Source organism: Pongo pygmaeus, chromosome 7 (genome assembly GCF_028885625.2).
Source record: "Pongo pygmaeus isolate AG05252 chromosome 7, NHGRI_mPonPyg2-v2.0_pri, whole genome shotgun sequence".
NCBI lineage: Eukaryota > Metazoa > Chordata > Mammalia > Primates > Hominidae > Pongo > Pongo pygmaeus.
The window spans coordinates 93,113,503-93,135,461 of record NC_072380.2 but is presented as its reverse complement, the minus strand read 5'-3'; the positions used below and the strand labels follow the sequence as shown (position 1 = coordinate 93,135,461).

At 38.9% G+C, this 21,959-nt stretch overlaps 1 protein-coding gene across 2 annotated transcripts in view; it reads left to right on the top strand.

The window, feature by feature from the left end:
• The window catches only part of ZNF704 (zinc finger protein 704), a 251,392-nt gene that overhangs the window by 17,300 nt on the left and 212,133 nt on the right, over positions 1–21,959 (top strand). The gene's annotated exons all lie outside the window — the stretch shown is intronic.

Sequence of the window (21,959 nt, the reverse complement as noted above, 5' to 3'; positions counted from 1 at the left end):
AGTAGCATCAAAAACTAAACAAGGATACAATTAATGAAAAATGTACAAAAAAGGTGTGTGAAATCTGTAAAACATTGATGAGAGAGAGCAAAGACCTAAATAAATGAATTGATATACTATGTTCATTTAGAAACTTAATATGGTTAAGATGTCAGTTCTCCACAAATTGATTAAAAGATTCAGCACAATCCCAATTAAAATCTCAGCAAAATTTTTAGTAAGAAATTGACAAGCTAATCTCAAATGTATACGGAAATGCAAAATAACTACAATAATCTAAACAATTTTGAAAAGCAAGACCAAAATTGGAAGACTTAATCTACTTGATTTCAGAACTTACTATAAAGTGAGAGTAATCCTAACAGTGTGCTACTGTTGCTACAAGATAGACAGATGTATTCATGTAATAACCCCAAAATAGACTCAACAGAAATGGTTTGACAAAGGCACCAAAGAAATTAAAAATCTTTTCAACTAACAGTCCTGGAAAGACTATTCATCTGGAAGGAAGGAAAAAAACAAACAAACCCTCAATTACCTCTACCTTGCACCATACACAAAAAAATTATTTAAAAATGGATCATAGATATAAATGTAAAAGCTAAAACTTACAGAGCTTCTTGAAGAAACAGAGGAGAATATCTTTGTAACTTTGGGATAGGCAAGGATTAATTAAATTAATTTTTAAATTTCAAATAGTTTTAATTTGTAGGTCTTCATTTTAGCATTTTCCTTTAAACAAACAAAAAAAATCAAGTCAATTGAGAGGCAGATAAATGTTATTCTTCTGAAGTAATTGCAGTGTTTATCAAGAATTGAACAGGGGCCGGGCACTGTGGCTCATAGCTATAATCCTGGCACTTTGGGAGGCTGAGGCAGGAGGATTGCTTGAAGCCAGGAGTCCAAGACCAGCCCCGGCAACCAAGCAAGACCCTTTCTCTACAAAAAATACAAAGAATTGGCTGAGCACAGCAGCATGTGCCTATAGTCCCAGCTACTCAAGAGGCTGAGGTGTGAGGATCACTTGACACTAGGAGTTCAAGGCTTCAGTGAGCTATGGTCACGCGAGTGCACTCCAGCCCAGGTGACAAAGTGAGACCCTGTCTCAAAAGAACTGAACAGGCATTAGATGTAACTCTGAACTCTGACCAAATGAGAGAACATTTCTTTGAAGCAAATAGACAATAAAAACACAAAACTGGTATTTTCAGAGACCAAGTGAATGCAGTTTGTTTCACTATGGTCTTAGTTACCTTAGGAGGTTGAACTTCTCTGCTATGATCATTATTTTATTTTTTATTTTTTTATTTGTGTAAATGTATGGGGGTACAATTGTAATTTTGTTACATCCATAGATTGTATAGTGGTGAAGTCAGAACTTTTATGTTAGTTATCCATCACCTAAATAACGTACATTGTATCCATTAAGTAATCTCTCATCATCCACCTCTTACCCCATTACCCTTCCCTGTTACTGTTGTGTATCATTCCATACTCTGCGTCCATGTGTACACATTATTTAGCTCTCACTTATAAGTGAGAATGTGATATTTGTCTTTCTGTATCTGACCTGTTTCACTTATGATAATGACCCCCATGTCACTGCAAGAAACAGGATCTCATTCTTTTTTATGGCTGAATGGTATTCCACTGTGTATATGTATCACATTTTCTTTATCCAGTCATTCATGGATGGGCATTTAGGTTGATTCCATATCTTAAGCAAAGATTTTTTAGACAAGAACTGGATAATAATATTTCTAAATGAAAAGAAATTGATAATTAGACTTTTATCAAAAGTAAACACTTTTACTCATCAAAAGACACAAATAAGAACATATATCAATAATCAAATAAATTTCCTCTGCTATCACTTTTATCTTGGGATATCAAAACATTGTATCCATGTACTGCTTACTTTGTACCAGACACTTTGCTGGGTACAGAGGATATACTATTGAACAAGAAAGGCATGGTTCTTTTGGAACATTCAGTTTAGTGAGGAAATAATCAAACGTGATAACTTAATTGTACATTTTTAAATAACTTAAAGACTGTATGGATTGTTTGTAACTCAGAGGAGTAAATGCTTGAGGGGATGTATACCCCATTCTACATGATGTGCTTATTTCACATTGCATGCCTGTATCAAAATATCTCATGTACCCCATAAATATATACACCTACTGTGTACCCACAGAAATTTAAAAACTTTAAAAAAATTAAAAATAATAGTCAAACAAATAAGTAATTACAATATGAAATGGCAACTGCAAGGGTAGTGAAAGTACAGAATGCATATTACAGTTTTCATTTGACAAATGCAGAAAGCTGGCAGTAGTTAATAATTTGCTAACTTGCAAAACCAATCTAAGCTCCAATTTGCTGACTCCTGCTCCCACCCCTCTTTTTTGTTTCTGTTGTTCTAAGCAAAGGGAGTAGAATTTTAAACTTAAGCTTAGTGGCTAGGTTCAGGTAGAAACTTATATTCTGATTTTAGTTTATATAAAGAGAAATGGATTTGTAGCTACTTAAAGAAATCCCATCTTAATGCTGCTATCTTACAAGCCTTTTAGAAAATTAGTTTTTCAGACTATGTCACAGTTAGGCAAGTTCTTCTAATTATATTCTTTTGCAGTACAGTGCCCAGTGAGTTGGAAAGGAGATCCCCAGCTCAAGCAGTCCCTCTAATCTTTGCCTTGCTGAGTATTTTTGGTGTGTCTTTTTTAAAAAAAGTTGATAAAATTGACAGGAAGGCACTGAGGAGAAATGGAGAAAAATATAGAACTGGAACATATCACTAGAGAGAGAAGCTTTACTTTTAAGGGTTAACATGTAATGGAAATGAATGCTTTTGTCCTTTTTTATCCTTGGACATCACGACAGCAAAGCATTGATTATGTCTTGTGTTTTTACAGTGCCTTAATGCTGTTTACCATCATTTCATACACAGTATCTTGTGTATTTCCTATAATCCTCACAGTCATTATTATTTTGATTCAATCACAAGGCAGCGGTGGCCAGAGAGGGTAAATGAGTAGTTCAAGATGACTTTAATAAATAACTTTGCATCCTTTCTTTCTAATTTTGTACCTGTCTTTATCTTATCTGCAACGTATTAGTAGATTTTTGTGTTGATATCTTCCTTTATGACTCATTCTTGCTTTGGTCTTTTGTTTACTCCTGTTAACCTCGTGACACACCTTTTGTTTCCCAGTGACTTCCAGGCCATCAGCATTACCCTTCCTTCCCCAGCAAACACCCATTGCTTCTCATTTTCTCCCTCATCATTAGTGGTACCAGTACTCGATAAAAATACTTGTTTAGGAGTAAGCACTTGATAAATGTTTCAATGAATAGAAAATGAAAGAACAAGCATGTCATTATACAGACACTCTCTGATGATTTTCCTCTGTCACCTTTCTTCCTGTGTTTCGTCTATTACCAAGTCCTGTTTGTTCTTTCTACTGTTTTTTTTCTTTTCCAGTAATAACTTTCTTGATTTCTATAGTTTTGTCGTCGTTTTTTTTTTATTTTTTTTTCCTCCATTGCCTCCTCATTTAAGTCTGTTTTCCACAGAACTGCTAAAATAATCTTGGGTTTTATGTAACTTTTTCTTATTATAGAAGCAATACTTGTAGAACATTTTAAAGTCCTGGAAAGAAAAAAGAAGGAACTAATAATCATCTGGAATTTAACTCATTTTTCATAGATTGTTGTTTTTAGAGATGGTATCTTGCTCTGTAGCCCAGGCTGGAGTGCAGTGGTGCAAATGTGGCTCACTGCACCTTTGACCTCCTGGGCCCAAGCGGCCCTCGCACCACCTCAGCCTCCCAGGTAGTGGGATTACAGGAACACACCACCATGCCCAGCTAATTTTTGTCTTTGTTTAATAGAGAGAGTCTTTCTGTGTTGCCTGGGCTGGTATCGAACTCCTGGGCTCAAGTGATCCTCCTGCCTCAGCCTCCCAACGTTTTGGGATTATAGGTGTGAGCCAATGCGCCTTTCACAGATTCTTTCTGTGTATGTCCTAGCAGACCACAAGAATGATGTCATTTATAGAGCAATCCCTCATCTAGCAAACGATTATTGGTGACCTACCTTAAAACAAAGCAAGCAACCTAACAATGCTTGAGTGGCCAAAATAGATGTAAAAATACAGCTCATATACTTGCTTAATTTACATCAGAAAACATTATTTAATGGTATGGTATGCAAAACACCATGCTAGGCACTTTGAGGGGCTAAAAGATAAATATTATTATTTCTTTCTAGGAGTTCTGAATTCAGTGAGAAACATAAATCTATTGCCCACTCACTCCTACTTAAGATGCAGTCCTAGCAAATGTGGTTATGTGTTTTCTTGATGCACAACAAATGAAAACTTGGGAATTAGCAGGAAGAGGGCAATCCTCTACTACCAGACAATGTCCTATGAGCAGCAAGCGTGAAACTGATGTTAAAACACTGTACAAGTGGGCTTGTAAAATAAGAAATTGTAACATTAGGAGTCTATGTAAAGTGGTAGCAAGTAGCTTTTGAGGACATATTACTCTGTGTTATAATTTAATTACAACATTTCCACAATGGTGACTTTGTACCATCAAGAAAAGTTCATTCTGTTCAATAGGCAAGAAAGCAACTAATACATTTTAGAGAAATCTGCAACAGAAATTATTAAAGTTTATCAGTCAAAAAGGGTAGAAACTTTTTATTAAAAATTGATTGATGTGGCATGTATATACTAATATTGATGGGATTACTGTACTGTTATTTTTACCATAAGTATGAAAATGTGGAAGCACATCCCCAAATTATTTCATTCATTCCCAATAGTTATTTTAGGGTTCTTGCCAGGAAAGCCCAATATTGCATTCCTGCCCTTCCTTTTCAGTGCAGATTTTAAAGGTCCAAGAGATGATATTCTAGCCTTAGTGTGCAAAGTATGTTGAACATTTAACATAGAGTGTGTTTTTCAAGGGGTCCCTACTGGCTGGGGGCACTGGATTCCTTTCTTAGCTGTTGCTCTGTGAGTGGGATTACCCTCTAGATTCACTTACCAGAAAAGTTCATTCCACCCTTTGTATGGCTAAAGGAACACAGACTTTTTTTTTCTCAGTCCTTACTCTTTAAATGGGAGTCCTGAGAGGTCATGCCTGGATGAGCTGGAAAAAAGAAAAATGATGTCTAGTCTTTTTTGTTGGCTCATGCCTTTTCCTTAAACCATGAGAATAGATGTGCCCCTATTTTTCAAAAACTGCAGTCAGGAACCACATAACAATGTTTTGGCCAGTAATGGACTGTGTGTACAAAGCTGGTCTCATAAGATTATAACACTGTATTTTTTTTAATTTTATTATTATTATACTTTAAGTTTTAGGGTACATGTGCACAACGTGCAGGTTTGTTACATATGTATACATGTGCCATGTTGGTGTGCTGCACCCATTAACTCGTCATTTAGCATTAGGTATATCTCCTAATGCTATCCCTCCCCCCTCCCCCCCACGCCACAACAGTCCCCGGTGTGTGATGTTCCCCTTCCTGTGTCCATGTGTTCTCATTGTTCAATTCCCACCTGTGAGTGAGAACATGCAGTGTTTGGTTTTTTGTCCTTGGGATAGTTTGCTGAGAATGCGATAATTTCCAGTTTCATCCATGTCCCCACAAAGGACATGAACTCATCATTTTTGATGGCTGCATAGTATTCGATGGTGTATATGTGCCACATTTTCTTAATCCAGTCTATCGTGGTTGGACATTTAGGTTGGTTCCAAGTCTTTGCTATTGTGAATAGTGCCGCTATAAACATACATGTGCATGTGTCTTTATAGCAGCATGATTTATAATCATTTGGGTATATACTCAGTAATGGGATGGCTGGGTCAAATGGTATTTCTAGTTCTAGTTCCCTGAGGAATTGCCACAAACACTGTATTTCTTACCACTGTGTTACCATTGTCTACAGTATTCAAAGCAGTAACATGCGTACAAGTTTGTAGCTTAGGAGCAATGGGCTATACCATATAGCCTAAGTGTGTAGTAAGCTCTACCTTCTAGTCTTGTGTGAGCATACTCTATCATCACAAAACAAAATTGTTTAATTATTTATTTCTCAGAAGGTATCCCCATTGTTAAGCAATGTGCAACTGTGATAGTCCGGCCCAGAAGGCTGATGGCTAGGATGATCAGGAATCAAGCCTGCTCAGTTTGTCACCTGCTTCATGTTAGGCAATTTCCCATGGTTCCGACGTGAGGTGTTTCAGTCAAGCAAGGGAAACAAACACATATGCACGTATTTGCAGTATAGCCTTATGAGTTCTGTAGTAATGAGCTCAAAAGTGTTCTGGGAACATAAAAAGAGAAAGGTCACTACTTAGGGGAGTCTGCAAAGGCTTTGGAGTAAATGATATTAGAGCTAAGTTTAAAGACTGAAAGAGAGATTATAAAGTGGAGAATGAGGTGAATGGCATTCTGGGCAAAAAGCAAAATAAAACAACAAAAAGCATATAGCGAGTGCACAGACCAAGGAACAGGAAGGAGGGTGGAAGGATGGGATGATGGCTGGGGTGGAGCCTGGTGTTAGTGCCAGAACCCCATCAGCCTTGTCTCTGCCAGCAACACTCCATGCCAGTGTCATGCCGTCATATAAGATGCATTTCACTTTTATATGAAAGTTTTTTTTGGGGGGAAATCAAGTACTTTTTATCTCATGCATGTATTATGAATGAGATTTTAAAATGGAGTTCATATAAGAAAAGAAGAAGCTGCAGAAAGATTATAATAGTCGATTCATTCTGAAAAAAAATGAACAGTTACATTTCTATATTAGAGAAAAATAACGGACAAAAAAAGACAAGTTTCTGGTAAATTTAATTCCATACCAAGCATGTAACATAAAACAAATAATGGGTAATTTTAAAAATGAACCATAATATAAAATGACTTTCAGGAGTGAATTTCTATCCAGTACATGTAGGAAAAGTAAATATAAATAAAAGTATAAACCCAGCAACGTTATAATAAATTTGTGTGAAATCCTAAAAAGTTACCATTACATATGAATACAATAAAATATTTTAGAAAAACTGATAGAAAGCATAACAAAACAAATTTAATGGAATCTCAGTGTTATGCACATAGTGCAGTAAAAGCAAATATTTTATTGACAGCAACAGAAAAATTGAATTCCAGTAAAAACACATTTCAGCAAATATTTAAGCTATATAAGTGTGAAAAACTAGCTCCTAATGTAAAAAGCTATTCCCAAATGTAAAAAACTATCATAAAACCTTTCATCTTCATCCTCAGATCTTAAAACCTCATCATCTTCAGAGTCAGGTAAACAGAGCCTGAAAATCCATCATCCTTGCCAGAATCCAAATGATATTCTTTCTTACTGGAACTCACTCTCTTGCAAATTGAGTCAGCCCGATGTGTAGAAAGAACACCACTTTCCAATCCTTTTACAGTGTTTGGTTGCCAAGTTTATACTATTAAGCTAGAACTGAGTATTATAGCAATGCCTTTGTCACCTTTGAGCCATGGATTGCAGAGGTAATAAATTTAAATCTAGAGTCTGTGGGAAATAAATTCCACCTCTGATGGCATAGATTTGTTGTGTGTGGTTTATTTCTGTGAAGAAAAGGACCTGTACTTTCTGGGATGTTTTCTGTTGCTGTGCTTGCCATGAGGAGGGTGGGGAAAGGTAACATAGTAGGATCTGGTAATCATTAACTATACATTTCCCTTGGTGGTCAACCTACCACCCATAATATGGTATCTTAAGCATAGATGATATTTGGGGATAAGTCTGTGCATCTGGATAAGAGGTCCCTTTCTTACAGGTATTCTGTAATAAATGAAGTTTATTTGCCTTGGATTTGTTGAGATGTTGCAGTAGAATTTGGTGACAAACATAAGTCTATGCGTTTTTCACTGAGTTCTTATTATATTTAAGATAGAACCATGTAATACCTAACTTTACTACTCACCTCTTCCCTTAATATTTATTCCATGTATCCTCAACTAGATTTTTAGCTGCTTAAAGGTATCTATCTTTTTAATCCCTCAGTATGAGATGGAACAGTAGTGATGGCTTATTTTAGTATTTTATTTTAAGGAGTGTGGCATAGTGGAAAATTCAGAGGTCTGAGTCTTATTTTTTAACTATCTCTTAACTAATAGTATAATCTCAAGCAAGTTCTTTTACTACTTGTGCCTTTATTGATTCACCTGTAAAAAGGGGGTAATTTGAATACATATCTATCTTTTTTTTAACCTTTTCTTTTAGTTTTTAAAACTTTTTTTTTGAGACAGGGTCTCACTCCATCACCCAGGCTGGAGTGCAGTGGTGAGTAGCTGGGACTACTGACACACACTACCACACCTGGCTGATTTTTTGTATTTTTTGTAAAGATGGGGTTTCACCATGTTGGTCAGGTTGGTCTCGAACTCCTGGGCTGAAGGGATCCACCCACCTTGGCCTCCCAAAATGCTGGGATTACAGGCATGAACCACCTCACCCAGTCTAGGTTTTAAAACTTTAAAAGATGATTATAAATTCACCTGCAATTGTAAGAAATAATACAGAAGGATCCTGTTCATCCTTCACCTGTTTCTTTCAATGGTAACATCTTGTGTAACCATAATATATCACCACCAGGAAGTCGACATTGATACAGCCCACTGACTTTATTTAGATTTTACCAGTTTCATGTGAACATGTTATGCATGTGTGCAATATTATCATGTGTGGAGTCATGTGACCCCCATCATTGTAGACACAGAACTGTTCGCCACATGGATCCCTCATGTTGCTCTTATATAGCCACAGCCCTTCCTTGCCTCCCCGCCGTTCCTAACCCCTGGGATAACTAATCTGTTTTCCATTTCTATGATTTTGTCATTTTGAGAATGTTATATACATGGAATTGCACAGTGAGTAAACCCTTTGAGATTGGCTGTTTTCATGACCCATAATTCCTTTGAGATTCATCCAGCTATCAATACCTCATTCCTTTTGATTACTGTGAATATCCACAGTTTACCTTTTCACCCATTGAAGGACATTTGGGTTGGGGATATTATGAATAAAGCTGTGATGAACATTCATGTATACATTTTTGTATAAACTTGTTTTCATTTCTCTTGGATAAACACCTAAAAGTACAGTTGTTTTCTGTATCTTATGGTAAGTGCATGTTTAGTTTTATAAGAAAATGTCACAGTCCTTTCCATAGTGGCTGTACCATTTTACATTTGTACCAACAATGTATTTTGAGTTAATTTTTGTAGAACATGTGAGGTTTAGGCTGAAGTTCATGTTTTTTGCCTGTGGAGGTTCAGTGCTTCAGACTGTTTGTTAAAACACTCTTTCCTCCATTGAATTACCTTTCTACCTTTGACAGAAATCAGTTGGAGATATTTGTGTGGGCCTATTTCTAGGTCCTCTGTTCTGTTTCATTGATGTGCTCTGCTGGTACCATACCATCTTGAGTTATGGTAGCTGTATAATAAGCCATAACTTAGGGATGGGTGACTTTTCTTATTTTATTCGTTTTTATCAAAATTGTTTTAGTTTTTCTAGGTCCTGTGCCTTTCCATATGCATTTTAGAACAGGCTTGTCTATGTCTACAAAAATCTTGCTGGGATTTTGATAGAAATTACATCCAACCTATAAATCAATTTAGGAGAATTGACATTTTTACTATGTTGACTCTTGAGCCATTACCACAATATGTCCCCCAATTAATATAGGTCTTCCTTGGTTTATTTCACCAGCAATTTGTAATTTTCAGGATATAGATCCTGAATATGTCTTTGTTAGATTTGTATCTAAATACTTCTCTTTTTTGAGGGGTGACTGTAAGTGGTACTATATTTTATTTTATTTTATATTTTATTTTATTTTTAAGATGGAGTCTCACTCTGTCACTCAGACCGGAGTACAGTGGCTCAGTCTCAGCTCACTGCAGCCTCTGTTTCCCAGGTTCAAGTGATTCTCCTGCCTCGGCCACCTGAGTAGCTGGGATTACAGACATGCATCACCACGCCTGGCTAATTTTCATATTTTTAGTAGAGACAGGGTTTCACCACGTTGGCCAGGCTGGTCTTGAACTCCTGACCTCGGGTGATCTGCCTGCCTCAGCCTCCCAAAATGCTGAGATTACAGGCGTGAGCCACTGTGCCCAACCTGGTACTGTGTTTTAAACTTCAGTCTCCACACATTTATTGTAAGTATATAGAAATGTGACTGTTTTTTGCATGTTGATCTTGTATCCTGCAATGTTGCTGAGCTGGGTATCTTTAGGAGTTCCTTAGAAGTTTGAAATTCTACAACAATATTGACTAATTATTCTTTGTCTCTAATGATGTTGAAATGAGTAAAAATGGAGTTAAATTTTTCTGGAGAAGTTTTAAGTCCAACCTAAAGAAGAACTTGTTAACCAAAAACATGACCACTTCAACAGTCTGCCTAGAAAATACCTCCGTCTTTGAGAGCTTTGACAATGTTAAAATTAACTGATTGACTTATTTATTTTGCTTTCCATGGAAGACTGTTGCTTGACTTTAGGGAGTATATTTAGCCCTTCCCCATTAAACCTCAAAGGTCTCCTGGTCATTTTTAAATGAACTGGTAATAGAATCCTCAAAGTAGAAGAATTAACACGTGTGTGTGTGTGTGTGTGTGTATGAATGAAATCTCTCTTTAAAAAGCTGGGTTACTCAATAAGTCTGGAATGTCTTTCAGTTCTTACCCTCTAAGATAAAATATCAATTATGTCTTAAGGTTATCTGCTTAGGAAATGAATAGTTGCTGCTGGAAACCACATGTAAGATTTACTCAAGAGCAACTACTAAAAAATATCAGTGAAGATGTGCAAGTCATTAGTCAATGAATTGAATACATCAGTGATATGGCCTGCATTACTTAGGTGGAGAGGCAAATCTCTGCAAAATCAAAAAACTGGTTTAATCAGGCATGATTCATGAGCAGCATTCCCTGATGAAAATCCAAGATAGTTGAGTGTGATTCGTTCTTCAAAATCTTGAACATTATACACAATACTCAGCAGCATAGAAAATAAAGCGATTCTTTAAAGAGTATAAAAATATACCCTTTATTTAATATTACTAGGAATTAATAGTGTCAGATAGTTTTTAGTATGGCAGAGGAGATGGGCCCATCCATTTTACTTTAGCAATTTTTATTAAAATCTTCTGAAGTAATGCTTCCCTGTCCCTTGAGGATAATAAACAGTGGTGAATTAGGAACATCAGACACCAATGTGTGTTTTAATACAGGGACTCTTGCATTGCTCAAGCCATTAATATCTGGATCAAATGGCCCTAGATTGCTGTAATTTTGCAGATATTTTGTGTTCTTCCTCTGTTTGGGGGTATTTGGGTGTGCCTCTTGTGCTTCAGAATGATACTTTATTAGCAAGTCTAAATTCATGGTTCTGCGGATAGCTTCTTACCGTTTTACTACCAGTAAAGTCCACAATCTTTAAGACTGATAATTTCTTCATCATTGCTGAAAGACCTTCTGAATCCTCAACAATTGCAGAAGTTTACATCTTGACATGTAGAGTATTTCTTTCCTTAACAGAGGGATGCAGAATACTGGAGCATGCTAACTCTTTTTGATCTGATTTAAGCCAGGAAAATAGTGGAAGAAAGGTGAGTAGCACAAGTTGGATCAGCACTACTTTTATCAAATGTTGAAACTTCCTAAATGTAACCAAGACTCTTCTTATCACCAGAGTCAGCTTCCGGTGTGAGGAAATCAAAGTGCAAGTGCAGGAAATTATCTGTATTGGATTTGGCATTGGCATTGAAACCAGCCCAACTGACCACTCAGTGTTTGCAAGGACCTCTAGGGGAGGTATAAGAGTGAGGAAGGGCATAGCCTACATGCTATAATATTTTTATTCTATATATATTACTTTTTGATGTTCTTGAAAGGCTAAAAATTTGTGGAGGGGAGCAGAAATGTATAATAAAGAAATGGAATAGAATAGTTCTGTAACTTCCATTCAGATCACTTCATGGTAAGCACCTCAAGTACTCAGACTTTCTTGAAATCAAAATCAGGAAATATTCCAGGCTGGGTACAGTGACTCATGCCTGTAATACCAGCACTTTGGGAGGCCAAGATGGGAGGATTGCTTGAGCCCATGAGTTCAAGACTGGCCTGGGCAACACAGCGAAACCTTGTCTCAATATATAAATAAATAAAAAGAGAAGAAAAAAAATTCAAGCTTCTCATTCAAAAAGATTTTTTAAACTATAACTTTTGATTGTGTCTACATAAAATTTTAATAGCATGTTTAATTTGGAGGTAGGTTTCTAAAATTTAAAAACTATTTTCATTCCAAGATGAAATAAGAAAAATAGCTTTTGGTTCCTGCCTTAAAATCTTTAAACACCTACTTGGATTCCTGACTTCCAGAGTGTAATGGTAAAGCCACCTGTTCTGCCCTATCTGGTTGTTGTGGTAGGGAAGCACTATAGACGGAATGTTTGTGTCCTTCAAGAATTCATATGTTGAAACCTAATCTCCAGTGTGATGGTATTAGGAGGTAGGACCTTTGGGAGGTGATTAGGTCATGAGGGTGAAACGCTCATGAATGGGGATCGTGTGCTTAAAAGAAGAGGCCAGAGAGCTAGGTAGCCCTCTTTCCACCATCTGAGGACACAGCGAGAAGATAGCTGTCTGTGAACCACAGGAATCAGGTTTTTACCAGACACCCAATCTGCTGGTGCCTTGATCTTGTACTTCCCAGCCTTTAGAACTGTGAGAAACAAATTTCTGTTTATAAGCCACCCAGTCTGATATTCTGTTGTAGTGGTCTGAGCTGACAAAGACGTTTCCTCAGAATTGCCTTCCCAGACCTCTGATTTTTCTCCTCCCTTGTGTGCCCATAGTCTGCATGGGCCTATCAGAGCACTTGTTGAGGTTTTCATATTATACTTGTGTGATTGTTTTATTTGTGCCCCTTCTTTCCACTGCATGGTAAGCTCCATGAACATAGACTTTTAGTGACACACACATATACGTGTGTATGTACATATATATACAAATATATATATATTTCACTGTCCTCCCTTGTGCTTACAATACCTAGCAAAAATATTTGTTGAATTCATGATGACTTTTCAAGCGAATGCTCTTTTCAAAGGTCTACTAAAATATCTTTGTTCCTTATTATCTCTGGGAAAAAAGGAGACTGGTGTATGTGTGGGCTGGCATAAATATTCAAGCTTTACAATTTTTATCTTCTTTGAAGTCTTTCATACAACCTCTTTTATGAAGAGTTCCATGAAAATGATCTTTAAATAAGAAAATTAAGAGGTGTTTTAGTTGGGAATTAATGTATTAGCATATACTTTAAAATTGTGTGTTACACAGAGATACAGAAGGTGTTTATATAGTGTCTATCACTTGTCTGCTGTTTCCCTGGAATAATGTACATGTTTCTGGCTGTAAACAACTTATTTGCCTTTTGAAGCTAGAGTGTAAATTGTGGCTTTTGCATATTTTACCTTTTGTTGTGGAATATCCTTCAGATGCTAACACATGAACAAGAGACTTCAACTTTTAAAAAACAGAATGTGTGACCTTTGGCATTCATAAACACATAGTAATAATTTGCCCTGTATATGGTCTTATGATAAGTACTATTTGGCTGCCAGCCAAGTCTCATTTCTTGTGCTAGGGCTGTCAGGGCCACATGGTTTTATTTGTAAGGAGAATGTAAGTGTAAGAAGTCTGTAAGACTACTTATAAAATCCCACCGTCTACAGATTCTGTCTTTCAAAGTACTAAATTAAATGACATCATCTTAGAAAATACAAATGAATAATAAATTTCTTGCATTTACAAAATTGTTCATTGAGTCAGTCTATAGGCCAAATATATGAGAAATATTGGTGGAAAATAGTATCTTCTACATCGTTAGCGGTGGTACAGAGCTGTAGGTACATTTTAGCTAACGTAGAGTTGTCTTTTGACTCACCTCTTGAGTTGAAGATGAAAGCAGGATGTTAGCAGGGAAATGGTATCTGGCTTGCAGGCTTGTCCTCTGTGAAGAAAATCCAAGCATGGATCCCTTTGGTTTAAGGAAGATTGCTGCTGCTGCTGAACGAGCTCTGGGACATAGAATAAGACAAAGAATGGTGTGCCATTCCTGAACACTTCCTCTTCCAGCTTCTCATCCATCTTCCACTGTGGTTCTGATTTCCTGTGCTTTCTTGAGTGTGGTTTGAGCTAAGGAAGTATAGTAGAATGATACGGACATCAGAGACACTGATGGCTCCCCATTGGGCTCACTCCAAACAGAAGCTTTTAAAAGAGTGAGAATGGGTTTCATTCTCTCTTCCTGGTTTGATCACTATTTCTATTTTCTTATGACCCACTGCCGACTGAAGGCTCCCAGAGGCCTTACCTGTCTCTCACTGCTGCTGGTGGCCCATACTGTTCTGTTTAAGCAGAGCCCTGTTCTCTCCCAATAGTACTTCTTTTTTCTCTGTGTGTGCGATCCCTTTTACACAGGGGGCCCATGTCAGACTGCTAGAATGCTTCATTCTTCATTAACCATCACATTGGATATTAATCAGTCTTGCAAACCAATTCTCAGTAAAGGTATTACCAGAACTACAGTTCATTGCCTATTTATCAGTTACTTTACTAGGTATTTCCATTGGATCCTTTTAGCTAACCTGTTCTCCCTGTCTTATAGATGAGGACTGGGGGTGGACCTTGAAGTGCAGAGAGGTTAAAAACTTTCTCCAGATCAACCTAGTAAGGGGCAGGGCTGGGATTTGATTCCAGCTTTATACAATTTTGCAGCAAACAAAGACTCTTTTCCTGGGATATTTATAGTTTAGCCAGGAATACTGGGTTAGTGATATGAATATGATTTAGGCCAGGCACGGTAGCTCATGCCTGTGATCCTAACACTTTGGGAGGCAGAGGCAAGAGGATCACGAGCCCAGGAGCTCAAGACCAACCTGGGCGACAAAGGGAGACCCAATCGCTAGAAAAAATTAAAAAATTAAACAACTAAACGAGGAGTGGTGGCATGTGCCTGTCATCCCAGGCATTTGAGAGGTTGAGGCAGGAAGATCTTGAGCCCAGGAGTTTGAGGCTGCCATGAGCTATGATCATGCCACTGCATTCCAGCCTGGGCAACAGAGCGACACCCTTTCTCTAGAAAAAGAAGAAGAAAAAGAAAAGAGATTTAAACCTATTGATAGAATTTCTGGCATCGTTCCTAGTCATTTGATATGTATATCTGCTAGGGATCTCTCTGGCACCTTGAGTTCATGCCAGAGGGGTAGCTATCTACTTAAATGATATGTTTAAAAATTTAATATTTATAACTAAGAACAAGTCTATTTGCAGTGATATTTTTATATGACATATTAAAGTTACAACATCTTTCTTATTTGATTCTCTCAATAACACGTGGATTCTTACAAGTTAAGAGTGGAAGTGAGAAGTTATTGCAGTAGTCTAAGTGAAAAATGATGATAGCAATAGAAATAGAGAGAAGTACACAGATTGAAAAATATATGCTGGGGGTAGCAGACAGAGGAGGCTGCAAAGGGAAAAAAAAAGAAATGCAGAAACATATGGTGGTGTGGCAGATACTGTAGATTGGCTCATTTAATACCTCTGCCGTGTATTTTCCTATGCTGCTGTGGCCTAAATTTCCTAGAATGCCCTGTAGCTAGAATTCTGTGTGTGACTTGGTTTCTTCCAAGATTGTGCATCCATATGATGTGTGTGACAAGAAGCACAAGGAAGACAGTGAGGTCGTTGCCATGTGCAGAAGAGATTTGGCAAACACAGTGGCAAAGGTTCCTGGTACTACCCAGGCATCTGTGGTGGAAGTTCTAGCTTTCAGACCCTTTGTGGTGGGAGGCAGTGCGGGGTATTCTTGCTAGCTCAGACTTGTGATGTGGTTGGACTTCTCTCCTGGCTATGTGCAGTTGTCTTGTTGATTATCCCAGCCTGATTCTCCAGGCTTCTAGGAGATTGAGTAACTATCAATAATCCTCTTTATTTTTAAGCCAGCTAGGGAAGTCTGATGTCTGCAAATACAAATTGGGAATGGTACAGCTACTATAAAGCTGAGAAAATATGATGCTTCAAGGGAGCTAATTGTGTTTAGTACTGTTTAAAATGGAAATTGAAAAGTGTTTATTAAACTTAGTGATAGGCTCATTTGTGACCCTGGAGAAAGCATGGTTTTTTGGTTTGGTTTTGTTGTTGTTTTGATGGAAGTAGAAATCAATTACAATAAATAGAAGAGTAAATAGGAGGTAGGAAAGTAAAGACAGCCTGGGGAGACAACTCTATTGATAACTCGACTGATGGGGAATAGAGAAGAGGAGCAATAGTTGAGCAGGATCAGGGGATTTTCTTGTATTGGAGTGAAATAATATGTATGAAGCAATTTTTAATGAAGTGTCTTATACTTAGTAAGGGCTTAGTAACTGGAGCTGTTATTATTATGATTGTTACTACTATTATTGTTGTCATTTTGTCCTCTGTATACTTTGGAGCGGGGGTGTCCAATCTTTTGGCTTCCTGGGCCACATTGGAAAAAGAATTGTCTTGGGCAACACATAAAATACACTAACATTAATGATCGCTGATGAGCTAAAATAAACACACACACACACACACACGCGCGCACACACAATTTCATGTTTTAAGAAAGTTTATGAATTTGTGTTGGGCCACAGTCAAAGCCATCCTGGACCTCATGCGGCCCGCGGGCCATGGGTTGGACAAGCTTGCTTTAGAGTATTGTGAGTATGGGGTAGCAATCACTTCTGTCTCCTGATTTTACAGATCTTTTTTTCAGCTCTTGCAGGCTGGCCTCATTGCCATATTATCTTCACTTAATTACATTAATTCAGTAAACATTTATGAAGCACCCAGTGTATGCCAGGTAAAGATATTGCAGGTGCCTGGGATTCAAAACTGAGCAAAACTTGCTCTCTGCCTCTAAATGGTTTCTGAAGCACTAGGGGAGAGAGATGGTTAAAGCATAAATAAATGCTTTATCTCAAGTCATGCTTCTAACAGAAGAGCAGAACCACCAGGAGATGTGCGTGTGTCTGTTGTATTTATGTATTCATTTACACTCTCTCTCTCTCTCTGTCTCTCTCTGTCTCTCTCTCTCTCTCATTATGGCTGGCTTAGCAGCCCGGAGCCCACAGGCAGGAAGACAGGCAGGAAGGATCAGGAGCAGGCTGGAACCCCTCAAGCGTGTCTTTTTATCTTAAGGTCCTCCTACAGTCATCTGTCAGGGGTTAACACAGTTCTTCTTTGGAGCCATCTCCCTTCTTATGAAAGCCTCAGTGTTGAAGCAGGAAGTGTTTCTCCTTCATAGTCATTTCTATCTACTCTCTTATATACCAGTAAGACCTCTATTATAAAGAATTACATTTATGATAAGCAGATATGCAAATTTATTCTAAATGTATTGCCTAATTTCTTGAATACACTCTAGCTGCATTTATTAACAGATTTTATTTAGTCATCTGTGCAGCTAGTAAAAATAATTGGCTATCTGTGAATTAGCACAATACAAGTTAAAATGTGAGTTCATTAGTTTTCACTTGAGTTTTTAATTTCACCTGCTGTTTACTGCCCAAAGGAATGAAAAATTGTATTTTAAATGAAATGTATTTGAAGGAAGAACCTTCAGCAATCAATATTCTTTTTTACTTAAAATCTGCTTCTAATCTGCTCTGAAACTTTAAAGATGTTGTGTTAGACTGTGGCAACCACTGATGAATTTGTAAAGTTGTATTTCTAGTTGTTATTGCCAAAGGAATTAGAGGCATTAGATTAGTTAGTCCAGTTATTTTTATTGAAAGAAGTTGAAACCAGCTCATATATCTTAAAAAAGAAAGGTGAAATGCAGTGGGTGGGGTGGGAATTTCAATTATGAAAAAGGATATCAAGACTTTAAAGCCCAGAGACAGCCGAAGCCAGGCCTCTGGGCCGGAACTCTGCAAACTCAGCCTGGAGCTCTGTGGGAAGAGGCAGCTCCCACTACTGCTGGTCTGTCCCAGGACTCTCCTGCCTTCTGTTTCTGTTTCTGTTTCTCTCCAGGGTCCGCTGACCTCCTCCTCCTCTTCCTTCTCCTTCTCCGCCACCACCGGAGTCTGCTGCCCTCTTCCTCTTCCACTCTGCCTCCTTCCTTTCCCCTTTCTCCTCCAGGGTCTGCTCCCTGCCGCTGCCTCCACTGCCACCTTGGGTGGCCGCCTCCTCCTCCTCCTCCTCCTCCTCCACCTCCTCCTCCTCCAGTGTCTGCTCCCCTCCTCCTCCTCCTCCACCTCCTCCTCTTCCTCCTCCTCCTCCAGTGTCTGCTCCCCTCCTCCTCCTCCTCCACCTCCTCCTCCAGTGTCTGCTCCCCTCCTCCTCTTCCTCCTCCAGGGTCTGCTCCCCTCCTCCTCCTCCCCCTCCCCGACTCTTCCTCCTCCTCCAGGGTCTGCTCTCTTCCTCCTCTTCCCCCTCCTCCCCCCTTTTCCTTTTCCTCCTTGCCCTTGCTCTTTCCTGGTTTCCTCTGCTTTCTTGTGTGCATGTGGCCTGGCCTGCTCACCCTCACTGCCTCAGTCTGTGCTTCTTCATCACCACCAGCCAGCACCACTAACTGACATCAGTTTCTGGGTCTCTCAGATCAGATTCCTGAAAGAAAGGATTCAGTTGGCCCTGTTTCTGCCCAGAGAAATTGTGTAATATATATTTTTTTGAGAACTGATTTGGCCTTTTATTTATACATATCAGAAGTACATTCTCCAACTTGCCCAAAGGTTCTGTTCTAACTGCGTTTTTGAAATGTGTGGTTTAGTCAGAGAAACTATGTCTTAAAGTTTCTGTTGATTCCCAGGCCAGCTGCAATGAACTATTTAACCCATGAAGAAGCTGAGCTCTGGCATACTGCTTCTGTTCCCATGAATCTCTCTCTTGCTGTGTGTTTGTGCCTGGGATTTGAGCCAGCGAGGATGGGGAGCTGAGTAGAGTCTAAGATGAGAGTGGGCTCTGGGGAGATGAGGGTCAGCTCTAGTAGGGGGTGTGGAAAAGTTGGTGATCTTTAGAGCAACCCTTCTGTTGCTGTATGATAGGTTTAGGTAGGGTTCAGATGAGGAGAGTGTGGGATCCCTTGGCAGAAACTCCAGTGGGGAAAAGTCAAAGATAGATGTTCCGTTCTGTGTCCAGGGTCCCCGGCTCTGGCTGTGGCAGTGGCAGTCAGAGGGCCCTGTGTGGCCATCATAGCTATTGGAATGGACAGACCATCAGTAGTCCAGCTATTCTTCAGTAGAACAGCTGCTTGGCCTCCTTCGAAAAGAAATAACTGGGTGGGGCTCAAATTCCATCTGCATAAAATAGTCACCATAAACTAAATGTGGAAGAAGTAAAGTTGGTATTTATTATCATTATGATTGTTCTTGACTATAAATGTTAAACCTCATTGGGGGAGTAGGGGGCTAGATTTCCTGTGATCCATAGAAAGGGAGGAAGAAGTGTTTAGGGCATACCTGGGGACCAAGGCAGTTCGATGGTCTGCCCCTAACAATTCACCCTGGAGGATGGAATAGTCATTTCCCAGGATTTTGAAATTTATCTAACTTTAACCATGTCTTGCTTCTGAAAATTTGCCTTTTGATCTCTCTACAGGTCTATCCTGTATTAACCTGGTGATATTTGCAGAGGGAAGGTTCAAAGTCCCATAATTTAAAAATAGAATAAACCCAATTTTCTCCATAAATTTTATTATAAAATAAGGCTTGTATTCCTGGAGGCAAAGTTCTCCGTGCACTAAAGTTGAATACTTTGATAAGGAAAAAATTGAGATGGTGACCATTCTGTGCTTGTATTATACCTATTTCTTCCCCCCAAATTACTATTTCCCCCAGTTTACTATTTCCTTCTCAGTAGCTTAGGAAATTGCTTTTAGCCTGAGGGATTCTGTGATCCCACACTTTTGCAGCCCTAGAAACTTGGCATCTATCCTCCTTAGACTTTTATGAGTAGGTGCCACCATATAACATGTATCTGCACCTGAAACTCCATTTATGTAATAATGCTACAAGAGTGCCCATGCTGTTTCAGATGCTTTTCTAGCTCCTGGAGATACATCAGTATCCAAAGCAAAAAATGCCTGTTATCTTCATGGAGCGAATATTCTGGTGGAGCAGCTTGGACAATAAGCATAATGAATAATTATGCAGTTTGTAAGAAAATAATAAGTCCTGCAGAATGATAGAACTATAGTGCTGTGGAAAGATAATTCTGTTTAGTTTAGTTTTGTTTTTTTGAGACAGGTTCTCACTCTGTCGCCCAGGCTGGAGTGCAGTGGTGTGATCTTAGCTCATTGCAGCCTCAACTTCCTAGGCTAAAGTAAGTCATCCTCCTACCTCAGCCTGGGACTAAAGGCACATGCCACCATGCCTGTAGTCCCAGCTAATTTTTTAATTTTTTGTAGAGACGGGGGGTTGCCAGGTTTCCCAGGCTGGTCTTGACTCGAGCTCAAGTGATCCACCTGCTTCAACCTCCCAAAGTGCTGGGATTACAGGCATGAGCCACCACACCTGGCTAGAATGATAATTCTGTAGCTGATATAGAATAGAATATGGGGAATGAGGAGGGAGAGGGGAACATTGCAGTTTTAAATTGGGTGGTCAGGGTTGCCTTCACTAAGAAAGAGACATTTGAGCAAAGACTGAAAAGGGTGAGGAAGCAAGCAATGTGGGTATCTGAAGGAAGAACCCTGCAGGAAGATGGGGAAGCCAGTAAAAAGGCCTGGATGCAGGGGTATGCCTGGCATGTTCAAAGCCAGCAAGGCTGGGGGTAGCCGTGAAAGTGAAGAGAGGAAGTAGGAGAGGGAGCAAATTGGATAGAGGCGGACCAGATCCTGTGCGGCTTTGGAGGCAAGGACTTTGGCTTTTGTTCTGAATAAATAGGGAGCCATTGGAGGGTTCTCAGCCAAGGAGGGGCATGATCTGACCCTGATTTTTAAGGGATAAGTCTGGCTACCATTAGAAGGAACTGGGGGTCATGGGAGGTGGTGCAGGAGTGGAAACAGGGCTCCAGGGAGGAGACTATTGTACAAATCCAGGTAAGAGACAGTGGTGGCTTAACCAGGATGGTAACTGGAGGTTGTAAGAAGTGATCGGATTTTAGATATATTCTGAAGATAAAATTCACAGGATTTCTACATGGATTGGGTGTGAATGGGTGAGTTGAACTTTGAATTATATAAAACAAATAAAATATCTAAGTAACTAATGTGATATTTGAAATTCTGTATCCTGAAGTTAAGTTCAATAAGATTAATCCACACTGATAATTGATTTTCCCTCTGTCCTGTGAAAGAGTCACTATGCCAAACGGAAAAAATTAAGCTGAAAGCTGAGTCGTGCAAGAAACTGCTTTTCCTTTTGTTCCTTAGCAGATAGCTACAGATAAAGGTTAAATATCTCCACATGTAGCTACTCTATGTTCACCCTATCCTGTATGAAGTGCTGATTTACTGAGCTCAAGACGAATATGTAACTGACGCGTCCCCTCCCTGCTCTTTCTCTCTTGCAGCATGTGGATTACCTACCCTCCTTCTCTCCCCTCCAGCCTACTTTCCCCCTATATTGAAGCTCTCAAGATCATCTTTGGAGAAAGGCACAGGTCACAGACTGTTCCTGTTGTGTCATGTTGTTTTCTTCAAGACAGGTTCTTAACCTTGGCAAGATAAACTTCTAAATTGATTGAGACGTGTCTCATGCATTTTGGTTTACAGTCCTTACCATATGGTTGGGAAAAATATACAAGTGAATTTAGCTGAGGTTAAATTTAGTATTGGACTTTACAGAAATGGATGTTTCTATCCAAGCCTTTTCAGAAAGGATTTTTTTTAAAAAATACCCAAGTTGT